Below are 16,701 nucleotides of genomic sequence, written 5' to 3'. Positions count from 1 at the left end.
CAGATTCTTCCGACTTATAGCTTTCACAAGGCAGCGTATGTCAACACTTAGTGACGACAGCTGGCAGCGCCTTCCGATTGGTCACCCTATTACCGCGCCAGTGCCTCGCACAAGCGGCGTGATATAGCATGTGCCTTGGGCCGTGTACATACTGGCACGCTCCACCTAGAGCACTGCACGGGCTCGGGCTTACCCGAAAGCCCGGGCCCGACCCTGCCCGTGGGCCGGGTAGGGCAGTTTTTTTTCACGGGCTCGGGCCGGGCTCGGGCATGGCACGTGCTTTCTGACCCGGGCCCGGGCCGGGCTCGGGTATTATGACGCGGGCCCGGGCCGGGCTCGGACTTTCTGGTGGTGTTCATGTAACGTACAGCGAGTTATCCTCGCGCGTCTCTACTCTGAAAAACCTGTTGCCCCGGCACAGCTGGAAACTAGCAGTGCTACTCCTGTGTACTTCCTTTTTCTTCTTCCATCGTATTTTGCGCTGTTTGAACAGAATGTAAAAGTCCTGAAAGTCCGAAGTCGCCTCAACCCAAAGGATGCCATTGTATTCTTTACCTAAATCAATGTAATTAATGCTTTCAGCGCGGTGTAAGCGCGTTCGCGACTTGCTGGTTCTTCAAAGGCGAATTGGTAAAACGAAGACTGGTAAGATAATTCGCATATGCGGATGAAATACGGCGCTGCGTCCATGCATGATTGCACGCATGTTCTCAACCGGCCGCCTTGCAGCAGCGCATTACGCTGCACGTGGTGGAACGAGAAGCTTTTTTTCTCCATTTACTCCATCCATGCGCTGCGCTCACGACCGGCCGTGGCTGCGCTTCGGCTAAAGTGTACTAGAATACGGTTGAGTGGGACGAGCGGCTGGGGCGGCGCATGCTTTGCAGTGAGGCGCCCGACGTTGAAAATACTGAGCCGGCGCTGCGATAGATGTGGATTCGGCCGCATCAAGGTTGCACCGTTGAAAACTGCTGGCGATACTGTCCAGCAGGGTCACTCGTACTACTTCGCGCGCTGGTATTTGCGTTCAGACCGCTCAAATGGTGTTCGTAATTGCATATGACATGTATATTTAAGCCTTAAGAATAAATTCCTTTCATTCTCTTCTTTATTTAATTTTTAAATGCCGTTCGGTGGTCTTTTTCAGTCTTGGGCCGGGTTAGGTTCAGGAGGCGGTCCAGGCCGGGCCGGGCTCGGGCCTAAGGTAAATGGGTGGCGGGCAAGGTCAGGCGGGTAACGTAGATTATGGCCGTTCCCGGGCCGGGCCCGGGTCTCGCCATAAAACTTTTGGTCGGGCTCGGGCGGGCAGGCCAAATCAGCCCGTGCAGTGCTCTAACTCCAGCCACAAGCCTGTTCTCCAGTGCGAGGCTTGGGTTCTTGGGAGCCTTGGTAGCGGTCGGCCTGGGCGCCGACAGTTGCTGCTGCTGCTGCTGAAATGCCACGCGCTGTTCGGTGGTTCCCACTTTGCGACCCGGCCCTGACTCTTCCAGCTGCGGATCCATGCTCACGTGCAGGTCTTTGCCCACTTTCACGGGATGGGGCCCTGGCACTGCGACGCAGTCAATTGAGCAGACAAGTTCGACAGCAAGCGAGTTCGATACTTCCTAATAAAACTGTGAAGTGCCAAATTCAATGCCATTTGTTCGTTTACATAAAACGACTTTGGCACTGAGAGTCGTGGAGGAGCGACAACTAGATACTTAATGTAGCTTGACGAAAATAACATGCGCCATATAAATAATTTCTAAGAAGTTTCCTTTTCCCCAGAGGCTTACAAACCACTGAATGGATGCAAAAATTGGCTATGTAGGGACTGACCCACATAATATTTGATTTCTGTGTCACTTAGGATAGACGAGCACGTGGTAAAATCACTTCAACTGCCTCCTTTCTCAAGCTTTGTAGTCGCGTTGACAAATTCAATTTAACGTTCCACAAGGTCATCGTTTACTACGAGTTATTTGAGCTGTCGGAGAAAATAGCCTGAATAAGTAGTTATTTCGCATCTTGGCAGGCAAGCCGATTACGTAAGGCCCTTGTGGAAGCAATTTAGTGAAGGGTCGACGCATATATGGGTTATTGTGTACCCAGTGTGAATTGTTTCGGTCTCGCCAGGACACGCATCGATGTGAAAACGGGAATTGACTCATTTGTAAAATAGGAAAGGGGGTCAGAACGTTACGTCAAGCAAAGAATTGCCACGTCAGTCATAGATACACGAGGCCGTAACGCACATTAAATGCCATCTATTCAGCCAGAATATGCAGGCATTGTCAGGCCTTGCATAAGCTTACCTGGAAGAGCCGAGTCCCACTCAGGGTTGTACTGCAAAAGAAACAGCAGTGCATGTAAAGAAAGCCTGAACGTGCGCGTGAAAATCTGAACATACGGAGACCGTCGGTATTTGTAAACCAACTTCTCTGTTTTTTTTCCTATTCACTCGAATTCACTTCATAACATATTTCTTCCCCCGTATTCAGACGTTGTTGAAAAAGAGTGGAACGCGGTAGCGTTATCGTGCTCCGCTCACATCACATTTTTCTTTATGAGTAGGCTTCACTGCAACACACAACGTAGGAAATCCAGCTTACAAACACCAAGCTTACACTGATGCCCTTAAAGATGGTTTCACTTTTAAACACAAATGCATTTCTGGGAAGACATTTTTACAGGAGCAATTTAAGCCGTCTTATATCAAAACGTGAAGGCCCTAGGACCGTTTCTTGATTTTATTAATTGCTTGCTGTTGCCACGAGGCGCGCGCGTGTCCAAAATTTAGAAAGGCTCGGTTTTCAACATTCCCCTCAATGTCGCCTAGAACTAAAGTACAGCGAAACACCATCAGAATTGGAGGACGCTTAAGCTTCGCCTTTAACAGTGGAACGCGATAGCATTCAAAGATCCCTGGCTGCTTATCAGGCTTTTTAATCCGTCGCTATGACGCATCTAGGTTGTGGTTGTACTATACGATTTTGCCTGACGTATTTTACTTTGCCAAATTCAATTTTTGTTCACTAACGCCTTGCGACACGCGGAGGGCCTGTGTGGTCGGGGTGGTTCGGGATGATGTGGTTCTACATGATTCTTTCCGCCAGACACCGATGGGCTTAACGCCGACGCCGAAGCCGGGTTTTCTGCGACACGGGGCCCTTAACGCTGTCGCGTTAAAATTCGGGAGAATCCGGGCCTCGCTCACCACAGGCCCGAAGCGTGGACAGTTCTGCAGGCGCTTCCAACACGCCCCCCTCCACCCCCCCTCCCTCCCAGTGACACGTATACTTTCGGCGGACACTGCGCATTCTAAGTTATTGCAACATGGCTCAGGCTGTAGAGAAATGGTAGCCCGTTAACCAACCTTATCTCACAGCGTTGCCCACATTACACTATATACTACTCCCATAGCTTCCTGGCTACTGCTAATTTACGTTGCAGAACGTTCGTGTCGGTACGGATGTCAAGGGCTATTTTCCTGCGCCAACAGCCTGTAATACGGCCTTACATTTTAATAAATAATATTATTCTTTATTTCATGAAAATAATACAAATTCAATAACCGGTCAGCCCAAGCCATGAAGGCTTGTCGGTCCATCCACGGGATGCAAGGTGCAACACGCCGAGCTTCAACTGTTTGAACTTCCATGCAAGCTACACTTCCCTTTTTGCCAGCGTATGGCAGGCGAGCAGTGGTCGCGTCCGCGATACTGTTTACACTTGTTTTTTTTTATTATTATTATTCTATGGCTACAAGCGAAGCGCTCCCTGTCGGTGCTTGTTAGTGTCGCGATGCAGTATCACGGCTCCCAGATGCGTTACATCCGCTGTATGATGTCATTCGTGAGCTAGAGTGTACTAGAACTTTTGAACTGTTTCAGCATATGGCTGGCAAGCTCCGTCGCCGATCTTTTTCAGCTTGCCTGTTTGAGCAGCGAGCAGGAGGCATGAGCGCTTCCCCCCCCCTTTTTTTTAAGTACAGTTACACGAGGCCGCGTTCTGAAGTTGTCCACGCGATACTGGCAGCAGCGCAATGTCACTGTCTGAAGCAGCAGAGTTTACACTTGTTTTAATGCTGCAGAAAAACGCCTTCAGTGAAACATAGCAGTATTAGTTATTCTATGGCTACACGCGTGCTAGAATTCAGTGAGCAGTATTGGAGCCTGATTTTCGTCAAGCCCACGAAGGTCGCTTGTCCTTTTCGTTTCATTCTTTGCATCCAATTCACGGTCTCTATTTCTCTCACTTTCTTTCTGATGACCCCTGGTTGTCTATTTACAGTTTCGATTATCCTGTACTTAGTTGCCAACTTCCTTGACCTCTTCCTCCATTCTGTGTCCACGCTTTTCATGTAGAGATACTTGTGCACTTTAGCCGCCCATTTATTTTCATCCATGTTCCTGAGCCTTTCTTCAAAACTAATTTTGCTTTGTGCTTCTCTGACTTCAAAAGAGGCCCAACCCATGTCTCCATGCACTGCCTCATTTGTCGTATTACCGTGTGCTCCCAAAGCCAACCGGCCTCCTGATCTTTGGTTAACTTCCAAACCCGCCAATATATCCGATTTTAAGCATATAATGGCATTTGCGAATGTTAGCGCTGGCACCATTACTCCTTTCCAGATTCCACGCACCACCTCACGCTTTAACTACCGAAGCGCTCCCTGTCGGTGCTTGTTAGTGTCGCGATGCAGTATTTCGCTTCACGGCTCCGAGATGGCGGCGCCGGAGCCGACGCCAGATCCGTTACATCCGCTGTATGATGTCATTCGTGAAACCTAGCATAAAGCACTTTTTTGTTAAAATGGCCATTTTAGCAGATAGCGCTCTTAGGCGCCGTGCTTTATCTAAAGTTCATCGCTCACTTCAAATGGTTGTAACCACGAGGATGTAACTCCGGCGCAATAAATATTCATATGGGTTAATTCTACATGTTAAAAAAAATTCAATTAGAAAACCACGAATGGAGCCGATGTATTTTCTTATTTCCAGTCCCATTCAGAGCGAGAGATTTTGTGAGAGATTTTGCACCTGTTCGACGTGATTTAACGCCATACCTCGGCGACGACGCTGAACGTGAAGCTGACAATCATGATTTTTAATATGGTTGGAAGGACCTTCACTCGCCTAACTCTCCCGCTGCAACACATTCACTCAGAAACTCCTCTGGTAGCTGTTCAAATAAGTCTAAGCATTGTGCCACTTGCTCATGTCCACGCAGCCCGCAGTCATTATCAATGCCATGGAAATTCATCCGACCACTATAAACCCTTATCAAGCCCATCGGTCGTTCGCATATCATGCTCGATAACGATACGTGATGAGGCAGGTTTACTTAAGATATAGTTCCTTACCGCACTCGAACCCACGACTACTGGACTTAATTAAATAGGCTGAAGAAGTTAATTAGCCGAAGTTGATTAAAGTATAGTTAATTAAGGCACTCGACCTTTGGTGGGAGTCGAACCCACCATCATTTGTGTTAAGGTGAATTAGGGTTAATTTAGTGAAGCTGTTGCAAAACCACCACTACATTTGCGGAGGGGGTATACAATGCTTTATTGAAGGTTTTGATGCTCTTTTTGAGCTTTTTCTTCATTGAAACGTACGCTGTTCTGTGTGTCGTATGGGTGATTTCAATGAATGTATGCACTGTTCGCTTCACTTTGCGGAGTGCTTGTAGCCTCTGCCTTACGTGGGTATGAGCCATTCTATGCTTGCTTACGCTGGTATGGGCCGTTCAATGTATTACGTGACGGACAAATTTCTCGTGGGGTAGGAATAGTAATCCTTACGCCTTCACTGGTTGACCACCGGAGCTTTGCGGAGTGCGAAATCTTGACTCGAAAAATAAAACAAAGAAAAGCCGCACCTGCAAATAATGAGTGAAAAGGCATGGCATCATTAAGGTCAGCATTACCCGCCGTGGTTGCCCAGTGGCTATGGTGCTGGGCTGCTGAGCACGAGGTCGCGGGATCAAATCTCGGCCACGGCGGCCGCATTTCGATGGGGGCGAAATGCGAAAACACCCGTGTACTTAGGTGCACGTTAAAGAACCCCAGGTGGTCCAAGTTTCCGGAGTCCCGCACTACGGCGTGCCTCATTATCAGATCGTTGTTTTGGCACGTAAAACAGCATAATTTAATTTTAATTAAGGTCAACATTCTCAAATTGAAGCTGTATAAAAGTAGCAGTTAGGAAGGGCCACTCATAATATATTCAATCAATCTCGAGAGCACGATGACCCTTCTAGAAACCTCGCAAGGTAATTTTTATGCAAACAGAGGGTTTAATTGGAGACAAAATTGGGAAGTAAAGGTGCTCACAATGTTTTGTTTAATTTAAGTTGTTCGTGCAAGGCCAAATGAAAAATAGGCTGCATCGGTGCTCTCGACGCTCGACATTTGCTGTCACTATCGCGCGCTTGAGTCAGAGCGCCGCTTTGGGAAAGCATGATGCTGCTGCAAATATTAAGGTACCTTATACAAGCGTTTAGGCATATAATATTTCTACTGATAGCGTCGACAGAGCAGTGCGGGTAAAGGTGGCTTTTGCTTTCTTCTATATTTATTCACATGATGAAACTACAGATCATTTGATTAGCTATTCTTAAAAAGTTTCGAAATGTTATTTTGTGATTATTATAGTTATATATATTGTTACGGAGAGTTGTGAAGAGATGGCTTTATTTACAGGAGATGGATGATGGCGACCACGCAATCCGGCCTCCAAGCACTTCGTTCTTCTCGTCTTCTCATCTTTTCGACTTCTTCGTGTATGTTCGCTACATTCCCCCACAAGCATATGAAGCCCGTAAGGCGAGTCAGGAGGGATCAGTAGGGTAAAAACGTTTCAGGCGAGCAGCATGAGTCACCTGCATTCTGCTTGATCGCCAGCCATTGCCCAAGAGGCGAGCTATTACATAACAAAGTTCACTCAAACGCTCCAGGACAACGTATGGGCCGCAATAGTGGGACAGCAACTTTTGACACAAGGCCCGCTTGCGTTGCAGTGTCCAAAGAAGCACCAAGTCGCCTTTGGCGAACGATACTGGTCCGCGACGCTCGTCGTAATGGTTCTTTGAACGGTGTTGCGAGGCCAAAGTACGAAGACGGGCTATTCGGTGGGCTTCTTCAGCGAGGCACACAGTCTCTGACACAGAATCGTCGTCGTGCTGAGAAAAAATTAAGAAAGTATCGAGAGGGCTTCGCGGTAACTTTGTATAGAGGAGAAAGAATGGGCTGTAGCCTACAGCCCATTCGAAACCACGAACGGTTCATGGTTTCGTGTTTTGCCGTGTTGTTTGCGTAAGTTATGAAGGGCAGCACGTCGTCCCACTTCTTATGGTGGAAGGAAACGTACATGGAAGCATGTTGGTCATTGTTCGGTTTGTCCTTTCAACAAGGCCATTGGAGACGGCGTGGAGTGACGGAACTCGGAAGTGCACAGACGAAGTAGCTTCTCAACGGCGTCTGCAGTGAACTGGCGACCACGGTCACAGATGATCACACGCGGCGGTCACACGCGCGGGCCATGACGAAGGACTACGGAACGCAGCAGGAAGAGCGCCACGCAGGCAGCGGTGGAAGAGATGGTATGGCTGCAGTTTCCGCCTTCTGTGTGAGATTGTCCACGCAAACGATTATCCAACGGTTCTTATTGTTAGATAACGGGAATGGGCCCAAAAGGCCAATGCCTTACTTGCTCGAAAGGTGTACGGGGCGGTGTCAGTGGCCGCAGGGGACCTGGTGCAGCGGTGGTTGGTCGCTTTGACGCTGACACGTTTCACAGCTAGCGACATAGTGTTTGGTTGTCTGGTACATGTTGGGCCAGTAAAATCGCTCTTGCGTGCGTTATAGCATTTGCACGAAACCGAAATGACCACATGTCGCATCGTCATGAATGGCGCGTAAAACGTCAGAGCGCATATTCTTGGGAAGAACTAGATGAAAACGCGCTCCATTCCCGGAGTAATTGTTCTTATAGTGCAACTCATCACGAATGATGAAGCGACCGTTGCCTTGAGAAGTACGAGTGGCGGAAAACAGCGGATACAAGTTCAGATCATTGAGTTGCTCTCTCTGAAAGTCTGCCGCGTCGAGTAATGTACGAGTAATGGCAGCGAGATAGTCATCAAAATTCTCAGCTTCTCAGTCGGAAGTCGCAATAGGAATGCGAGAAAGGCAGTCTGCGTCGGCATGACGACGTCCGCTCTTGTATATGACACCACGAAGTGATGTTCCTGAACGCGCCGCGCCCAGCACGCGAGTCGACCTTCTACTGATCGCAGATACCACCAGTGCGATACGTACGTGAAGAAGTTGGTGGCAAACATCACTCGTTTTTTCCTGGGGGACGGCGACGGTCTTAAGAGTCTGTGGCGTCACTCCAGAAGGCGACTGTGCCGCCAGGGACCATCAGGTCATCTGAGAATGACCTACAGGACCATCGGCTGGCACCGTCCATTTGGCAGCAGCGGCAGCAGGCTTGCAACGTCGCTCACAATCATCCTTCTACTGATCGCAGGTCTGAAATTCTCTTGTACCGCGATTTATTAGTGCATTAATTTTTCACTGTTGCTGCTGCTGCCATCAAAAGTGTACTGTGCTGTCTTGCCATGAGCTTACCCGTACTGAAGTGGGCAAACTTGTGAAGGAGCTAAGACATGACTGAATGCGCCAGTCGCTCGAGAGGAACTGCGTAAAGAGCATCGCGAGATCAGGCATCTCTTGATTTCATGAATAAAGCTTTTGAAGACATGGCAAACCAACTGAAAAAAGTTGAAACTGAAAACGCCGAACTGAAGGCAGCCAACAGCTCCCTCACGAGTGAATGCGCGCTGCTAAGAGACAAAGTGACTGAGAACGAACTTAGAATCACCCAACTAGAACATACTCTAGAAATAAGAACATCGAGATTAAGGGTGTTCCTACGACACAGAACGAAAAACTCGAGAGCGTGCTTGCAGCTATTGGCAATGCAGTGGACGAATCGGTATCAGAAAGTGACATTGAAGTTTGCCACCGTGTACCAACACGGGACACCTCAAGACATAACATTGTTGTCCAGTTCCGTAACCGCTCAAAACGGAATGCCCTGCTTGAAAAGGCACGAAAAAAACGCGTAACCACTGCCGACATCGGACACCAGGATCGCCAGCCTATCTATATAAATGAGCATCCTTGCCCCACATTGAAAGTGCTACTTGGAAAAACAGTAGCCAAGAAAAATGAGAAGAACTGGCGTTTCTGCTGGACGAAAGAAGGCAAAATCTTTGCAAGGAAAAATGAGTCGTCACGTGTGCTTCGCGTCACGAAGCTCAGTGACCTAGATAAGATAGAGTAAGCAAGCACGTGCAAATCATTTCAATAAGTGAACATAGAAAACCGCCTGTTGTCAGTTTCAGAAATTCGCAGGTTATCACGTAACAAATGTTCATCCTCTGTACTGCATATTAACACCCAGTCCGCTAGAAATAAAGAGCAAGAAATACAATGCTTATTATTGCGCATGGATTTTCAATTTGATATTCTGATGTTTACCGAGACATGGTACCGTGATGCTGCAGAAGTGCTGAAAATTCCAGGATATACTTCTTTCTTTCTAAACCGTACCTTAAGAAAAGGAGGCGGTGTCAGGCTGTTAGTAAAAAATAGTTCGAGTTGTGTTATTGTGGAAGAATTTTCCGAAATCACTTCAGATTATGAAGTGCTCACCGTCAGAAATGACGTTAAAGTGTACACCGTGATGTATCGTCCGCCCCACGCGAGTGTTTCGAATTTCTTTACATTTTTAGAGAGGTACCTTAGCTATTTCAATGATGATGGTGTCACTGTCATTCTAGGAGGTGACATAAACATTGACTGCTTGCAACAATCATCAAATAATCAAGAATTTTGTAGAATATTAGATGCGAACAATTATATTAACGCAATAAGTCTACCGACACGAGTACAACCAACTTCTTCGACACTACTAGACGTCTTGATTACCAATATTCCCTCCGAGCATCTCAGTGCTGGTGTTATCAGTTCTCACGTGAGCGATCACTTACCGATTTATCTTCTATCGGAATATATGAAGCCCTCCAACACGTTACAGCACCCGTCTACCAAAACTTACAGGCAGATAAATTCTTACACTCTGGAACGTTTTCGCTCTCATTTGCGTCTCACTGACTGGAGCAAAGTATTAGAAACTGTTGAACCAGAGAAAGCCTATATTGAGTTCATAAAAGTTTTCAAGGTGGTATATGACCAATGTTTTCCACGTAAATTACGAAAGCGAGCTCGGAAAGCCCGTAAACCATGGGTCACGTGGGAACACCTAAAGAGTATGAAAGAAAAAGACAAACTGTACCAAACTTTTATGAAAACAAGAGCTCTGACAGACCTGCTTGCCTTTAAGCGTTTCCGGAATAAACTGAACAAACAGCTCCGTGGAGCAAAACAGACCTACCTCAGTAATCTTTTTTCTCCCGAGGTACTTAAAAGGCCACACCTTGTGTGGAAGCGTTTGAACAACGTGCTCCACGGTGACCCCCAAGAAAAATCCACTTTATCAATTAACATTAAAGGAGACACATTAACAGATACACGATTAGCGAACTCTTTCAACGACTATTTCACATCATTAGTAAAAAGTAAGCACGATCCCAAATGCATACACGGCGCCGAGGGGACGGAGAACAACGACGAGGGCGGTTAACTGGCGGTGTCAGACTGCGGTCAGTCGCTGGCGAATCGCTGCATCTGATCTCGCGCGAGAAACGGTCCTTGGGAAGTGAACTGTACATGGATCATGCGATGTACGGGTTCCAGGTGGCGAGAACATCGCCGGTGTCCTTCGTGACTGATGGCGCTGGCGACGGTAACGAGCAATGTGTCCCGTGGAACCGCAGCTGTAGCACACGGGAGGGCCACGGTTCACTGTATATTCCTCAAAACCAATGCTAGTTCACTGTGGGCGGTAAGCGAGTATGTTCGTTCTCCTTGGGTTAACTCGCCTCTAGTGTTCGCTGGGATCGGTTGTATCGGTAGTAATTTGGAACCTGGTAGTAGGGTCGACGTTGCTCTGGTCGCGTCCCGGCATCATAAGTCACGGGGCCTTTGAGGATAATAACGTGGCTCTGCCCATCGTGATCGAGCGTCAGAGGGAAAGCCTCTTTCGTAGACAAGTGGTGGCTGTCGAGGCGGAAGTCCATAATCCGAGGGAGGTCCATTCCAGAGGGAGGGCGCTAGCGACATGCTAACATTTCTCGACGTCTTCACATGGTCTTACGGCGAAGGGAGTGCATCTCGTAGTTGTTGGACGGAACTGGCAGGGGCTGGGACAGGCAGTTCCTCTTCCGCGTCGCGGGACATCTCCAATTCCGCTGGGTTCGGTGAAAGTCCAGCAAGGCGGCGGCTTCGACGAAGAACTTGCGAGGTAACCTCCGTCTTCGGATGTCGATTACCCAGCACCTTCGACCACAACTGTTACGGAGAGTTGTGAAGAGATGGTTTTATTTACAGAAGATGGATGATGGTGACCGCGCAATCCGGCCTCCAAGCACTTCGTTCTTCTCTTCTTCTCTTCTATTCAACTGCTTATTGTATGTTCATTACAATATCTATGCATAAATTAAATTCATGCAGAAGGGATGCGTTATCGATATTATTAACACATAATACATGCACGCCACTTATTCGATCAACTACGCTTCGATTTCAAATACAAGGGTTCTTGAGATCTGATTTGTTCTAGAAAAAGAAAAATTAATTGAAAAGTTTGCTAAACCTAAGCCCCCAAACAAATGTAAAGAAAAAAGAATACTGCATGCATGGAGTCAGCCTTCTCTAGAAGCATGGGTGCATATTTAGAGAGGATAACAAAATGAAACGTTTCAATAATTTTTGTAAGTCAACCAAGTTACCATAATTGTAAGTAAATATTGACAGTAAGTAATGACTTGTAGGGGATTACATTTTTGCCCGTGTTGTAATTAACACAAAATCTTTTTTACTAACACTGCTCACTGTAATTAAGAGACTTTTTTCCGAACCAATTACATGTAAGAAGTTATTTCATTCATTTGACGATGTGTGTGTGTGTGCTGAAGAAGCTTTGAACATAGAATTTGGAAGGAACTACAATAGAACACCCACGGTCGCGCAAGCAGGTGCCTCAAGGATGCGTATGTTTAGACAGGTGAACTCGGCCACTCGATCAGCCTATTTTTATGTTCACTGCAGGACGAAGGCTTCTCAGGGCGATCTACAATTACCCATGTCTTGCGCAAGGCGATTCTAACTTGCAACGGAAAATTTACTGATTTCATCACCCCACCTAATTTTCCGCCATCCTCGACTGCGTTTCGCTTCCCTTGGCACTCAGTATCCAGCTCTAATGGTCCACCGGTAATCTACCCTACGCATTACATGGCATGCCCAGCTCCATATCTCGATACCTGCTTCCTAATCTCACCGCTCTCGCACATGTGAGCTTCCAAATCGAACGGGCGCTAGTATGGCACCACAGCGAGAGTTTCTTCCGACGTTGATGCCAGAAACTCATCTACGGACAATTCTTCCAGCTTTTCGTTTGCCCAAAAAAGGAGCGTTTTGTCCGAGCACCAGTCGCTCTGCTTTTCTCAGCACCAGCTTAGCGGGAAGGGCGCGCCCTTGCCTTCGGCCTCCCCCTTACCAACATCTCCTGCCGACACCCCCTTCTTCCGTGGACAATGCAGCGCGCGAAATGCTGTAACAAGAGCCACACGAGAGGTTCCGTGGATAGGGACAAAGATGGTCACAACTATATTATAATCAATAGCAGTTACCACTGCAAGAAGTTCGTATGGCGGAGGAAGAAGGGCTACCTGAGGATACCTCATTACAGCAAGGATCACTTCATAGATATTCCCTGCCCCCTTAATTATTGACTCACAGGCGCATTAAGGGAAACCCAGCTCAAAAACAAGAAGAAGACAATATCCGAAAGCTCCACTGCTCCACCCCAATGCGTCGTGCATCCTGTTGTGAGTGTGGACTTCAACATTGACTTTAAAGGAAGCTTTAGCTCGGGCCCAACTACAATTTCCTTATTAAATGCATGTACAACGCAGAAATTCCCCTCTTGAGAGCCGCTGGCATGATCGGAATAGAAGTCGTTGAATTTAAGAAAGATTGGTCATTTCTAGCAACTGTAGCATTGCAAGCCGAATTTGGGCTACAGAGAAATCTTTCATTTGGAATATCCCATTACAATTTGAGGAGTCGGTATAGCTGGTCATTTTTCAACAGTCTATGGCAAAAGTGGCATGGAAATATTGGATTTATTTAGATAAATATCTCCAAATACACTACTCGCCAAAATTCCCCCCACAGACATCGTACATGGCCTTCACCCGCCGTGGCTTTAATTGTTGCGTTGCTAAGCCCGCCCGCGTAAATCGAATCCCGGCCGCAGCGGAAGCATTTTGTTGGAGGCAAAATGCAAAGAGGCCCGTGTACCATGCAGTGGGTGCACGTTAACGAGCCCCAGCTGGCCAATATTACTCATGAGCACCCCAATAAGGCGTGCGTCATCATAATCGAATTGTGGTTTTGGCACGTAAAACGCCATAATTAAACTACTATCGCCTTCATCCTCATGAGTGACACGGCTGCACCAACCACAACACTATTAGTTCGTGTGATTTGATGTCTTGATTTCGGGGTAGCTTGTGAGTGGAGATCTAACGCATAAACCTCGAAATTACATGAACATGAATTATACATTGTGAAATTACACGTGTAACATGAATTATATGTTGTGACATTCGTAAGAAAATAACCATAAATATTACATGGCATTCTTCAATGCACCGTATATTATTAGCACAATTCAACGGATCGCAATAAGTTCTGTAAAATTTAAATATTCGCTTCACGAGAACTTTGCTTAAGCTCGATCTGCAGGTGTGCGTACTTCTGCGCGTATTTGAATTTCGACATCTTTTTTTTTAATGGAGTTTAACTCGCCAAAACTATGATCTGATTGAGGCACGCCGTGTGGGGGGACTTCGGAATAATCTCGACCACCTGGGGTTCTTTAATGTGCGCCTAAATATAAGTACGCGGGTGTTTTCCATTTCGCGCCTATCGAAATGCGGCCGCCGTGGCCGGGATTTGATCCCGCGATCACGTGCTTAGCAGCCCAACACCATAGCCACTAAGCTATCGCGACGGGTTCTCGATATATGTTTCTTTGTTGAGTGCTGTCCAAGATTTCTATTTGAAACATGTCACATACCTTCCCGCCAAACCCGATACGCTTGAAAGACCAAAGCATCGCTTGGTCACAGCTAAGCGTAGAACATTAGGCTTAATAATTAAATGGTTATTGTTTTCTTGCAGTCACGCGTGTAGTTAACTACACAAGAGAACACAAAGTAACAAAATATGTCTCACCTATAATAGCCAAGGAATAATAGGTAGTGGCTGCGCTTGTGCTGAAAAAAACGAGAAAATGTTATGTCATGATAGAAACGCAAAACATTTTCGTCTTTTCAAGGTGCTGTGGGTTGCATGTACTTATTGGGTGAGACTAAGTAAAAGGTATGGTTGTTACTGTCACTCCGCCGAAATCGCCACGTGACCCTGACTATACCCAGCAAGACGGAAATGGGGCTTGAAAAGCTCTGCTCAAAATGTAAAATTCCATTATTTTAAAGGTTCCTGTTTTTATCATTGTCAGACAACGAGCAGTAATCTGATGAATCGCTCAGCCTCTGACAAAAAATTATAGATTTCCGCAGTTACATACAGCACCGTAATACTGCCACGGACCAGCACCATTGACGAGAAAGAGGCCAATCGGTTCTGTGATTGACGGCGACAGTTTTAGGGGCGAAGCTCCTTATAGCGGCACCCGTTCCGTTCCCGTCGTAGTAGTAGTAGTAGTGTGTAACCAGTCTGAGAAAAATGAGAAAAAAATTCCGAAGTTGTGTCCGTAGCGCGGAATCGAACCAGGGACCCCTCGCTTCCGAGCGTGCGGCGTTAGCCCACTACGCCACGAAGCGGACATGGACAAACGCACCACGATGGCTATAAATACCCAACATTAACGAAAGGCCGCGTTTCTAGCGCGTTTCTAACGCGTTTGTGCTAGTGCGTTACGGCCCGTGTAAGAAGCTGGTGTAAGACGCTGTGGCCTCTCCACCTTACCTTCAACGCGTTTCGAACGCGCTGCCCAAAGCGGTGGCAAGTCAAGTTCAAGTCGAGGAGCGTTTATGAATACGGGGGGTATACTCTCTCAGCCGAGGACGGCAGAAAGTCAGGTGGGATGATGAGGTTAGGAAATTCGCAGGCGCAAGTTGGAATAGGCAAGCGCAAGACAGGGGTAATTGGAGATCGCAGGGAGAGGCCTTCGTCCTGCAGTGGACATAAATACAGGTTGATGATGATGATGATGACTCTCTCAGCAGTCATGTGATGGCGTCGGCAAACGCGGTGCACGTTCCTACATGTGTAAATGGCTGCGTAAGACGCTGTGGCCGCTCCCCCTTACTAGAGAGTACTGCACGTTTCTAACGCGTTTGTGCTAGCGTCCCCTTAAGCGGGAGATCCGATGATTCCCTCCGGAGCTTCGCCCACTCATCATCATTCACCTCGTGGATCTGCTGTCATTTTTTTTTATTGCGATAGCAATTATATGGACACTCAAAAGCAGATTTCTGCCGTCGGCGTCGCCGTCGCCGTCGCCGTCGCCGTCGCCGTGAGGTTCCGTATGACGTCATTTGGAGATGAAATCGTCGCCGAACGCTGTATGTGCGAGTGAAAGGGCGCGAGGGGCGCGTCTTTCACGGGGAGTGAACGCACGGCGGAGAACAAACGCGCGTTCTGCGCCTTGCTCGCTTAAGGGCTGCAGAATTAGGCGTCTCGTTTCTCCTTTACAATCACCATATATGTAGAGCAAACGCGCCTTCTTCAGACGCGCGAGAGGCCGTGGGGGAGGGGGAAGGAAGGGAGGCGACGTTTAGCTGCGGCACCAAGTGCCTATTTATATGAGAGGCTCCAGCAACAGTCACCAACGCCGCACGCATTTTGAGCTAACGCGGGCAAAACGCCGATGGCGTCGACAACAGTTCTGCGTGTTGTTGCTACCAAAGTCGCTCACCTTACTTCGTATGACATTGCTGTGTTGCTATCGCATTCATTGCTTCGCCCTTAGGGCGAAACTGTGACATTTTTTTGAGCTGACACGAACTGTCGCTTTTGAGTCGGTTATTAATATTTGCTTGTCTTTTATGTATACCGCCTCTCGTCTACATCACATAACATCTAGGCGGAAGTAACGTTCGTTGTGCTCGTCACGGAGCTACCACTGGACCGTACGTACCATTCTAAAACAATACCGCTGAAGGGGTAGTAGTAGACGATGATTTTCAAGGCAAAGCCCATTGTCACCAGGTCTCTAACCTGCACGGATGCATCAACATCAACAACAGGTGTATCTTATCACGTTCGCAAATGCATTGTTTAAACTAAAGGTGCCACACGTCAATTCTGCTTCAAAACATACGAATATATAAACTCATAAGTTGGGAAAATGAATCAAAAGCTATATAACTGTTCAGTGGCCGCAAGGGCTGCCGGCACGCTGCATAAAAATGCGTTATGCGGCCGTGTGCGGATGTAAGTTGAGCTTTACGGCACAAATAAATAAGACACCTTCTATAACGCGCACATCA

General features: G+C 47.4%; 1 long non-coding RNA gene across 1 annotated transcript; it reads right to left on the bottom strand.

Moving 5' to 3' along the window:
- Positions 1–1,124: 1,124 nt before the first annotated feature.
- Positions 1,125–16,451, bottom strand: LOC125944572 (uncharacterized). The gene is made up of 4 exons (XR_007466282.1): positions 16,350–16,451; positions 14,420–14,460; positions 2,295–2,325; positions 1,125–1,549 (listed from the first exon to the last, which is right to left on the bottom strand). It is a non-coding gene; the product is annotated as an uncharacterized LOC125944572 (long non-coding RNA).
- Positions 16,452–16,701: the final 250 nt, after the last annotated feature.

Source organism: Dermacentor silvarum, chromosome 3, assembly GCF_013339745.2.
Source record: "Dermacentor silvarum isolate Dsil-2018 chromosome 3, BIME_Dsil_1.4, whole genome shotgun sequence".
Lineage (NCBI taxonomy): Eukaryota > Metazoa > Arthropoda > Arachnida > Ixodida > Ixodidae > Dermacentor > Dermacentor silvarum.
The sequence above is the reverse complement of the archived record's forward strand: the minus strand, read 5'-3'. Positions and strand labels throughout refer to the sequence as shown.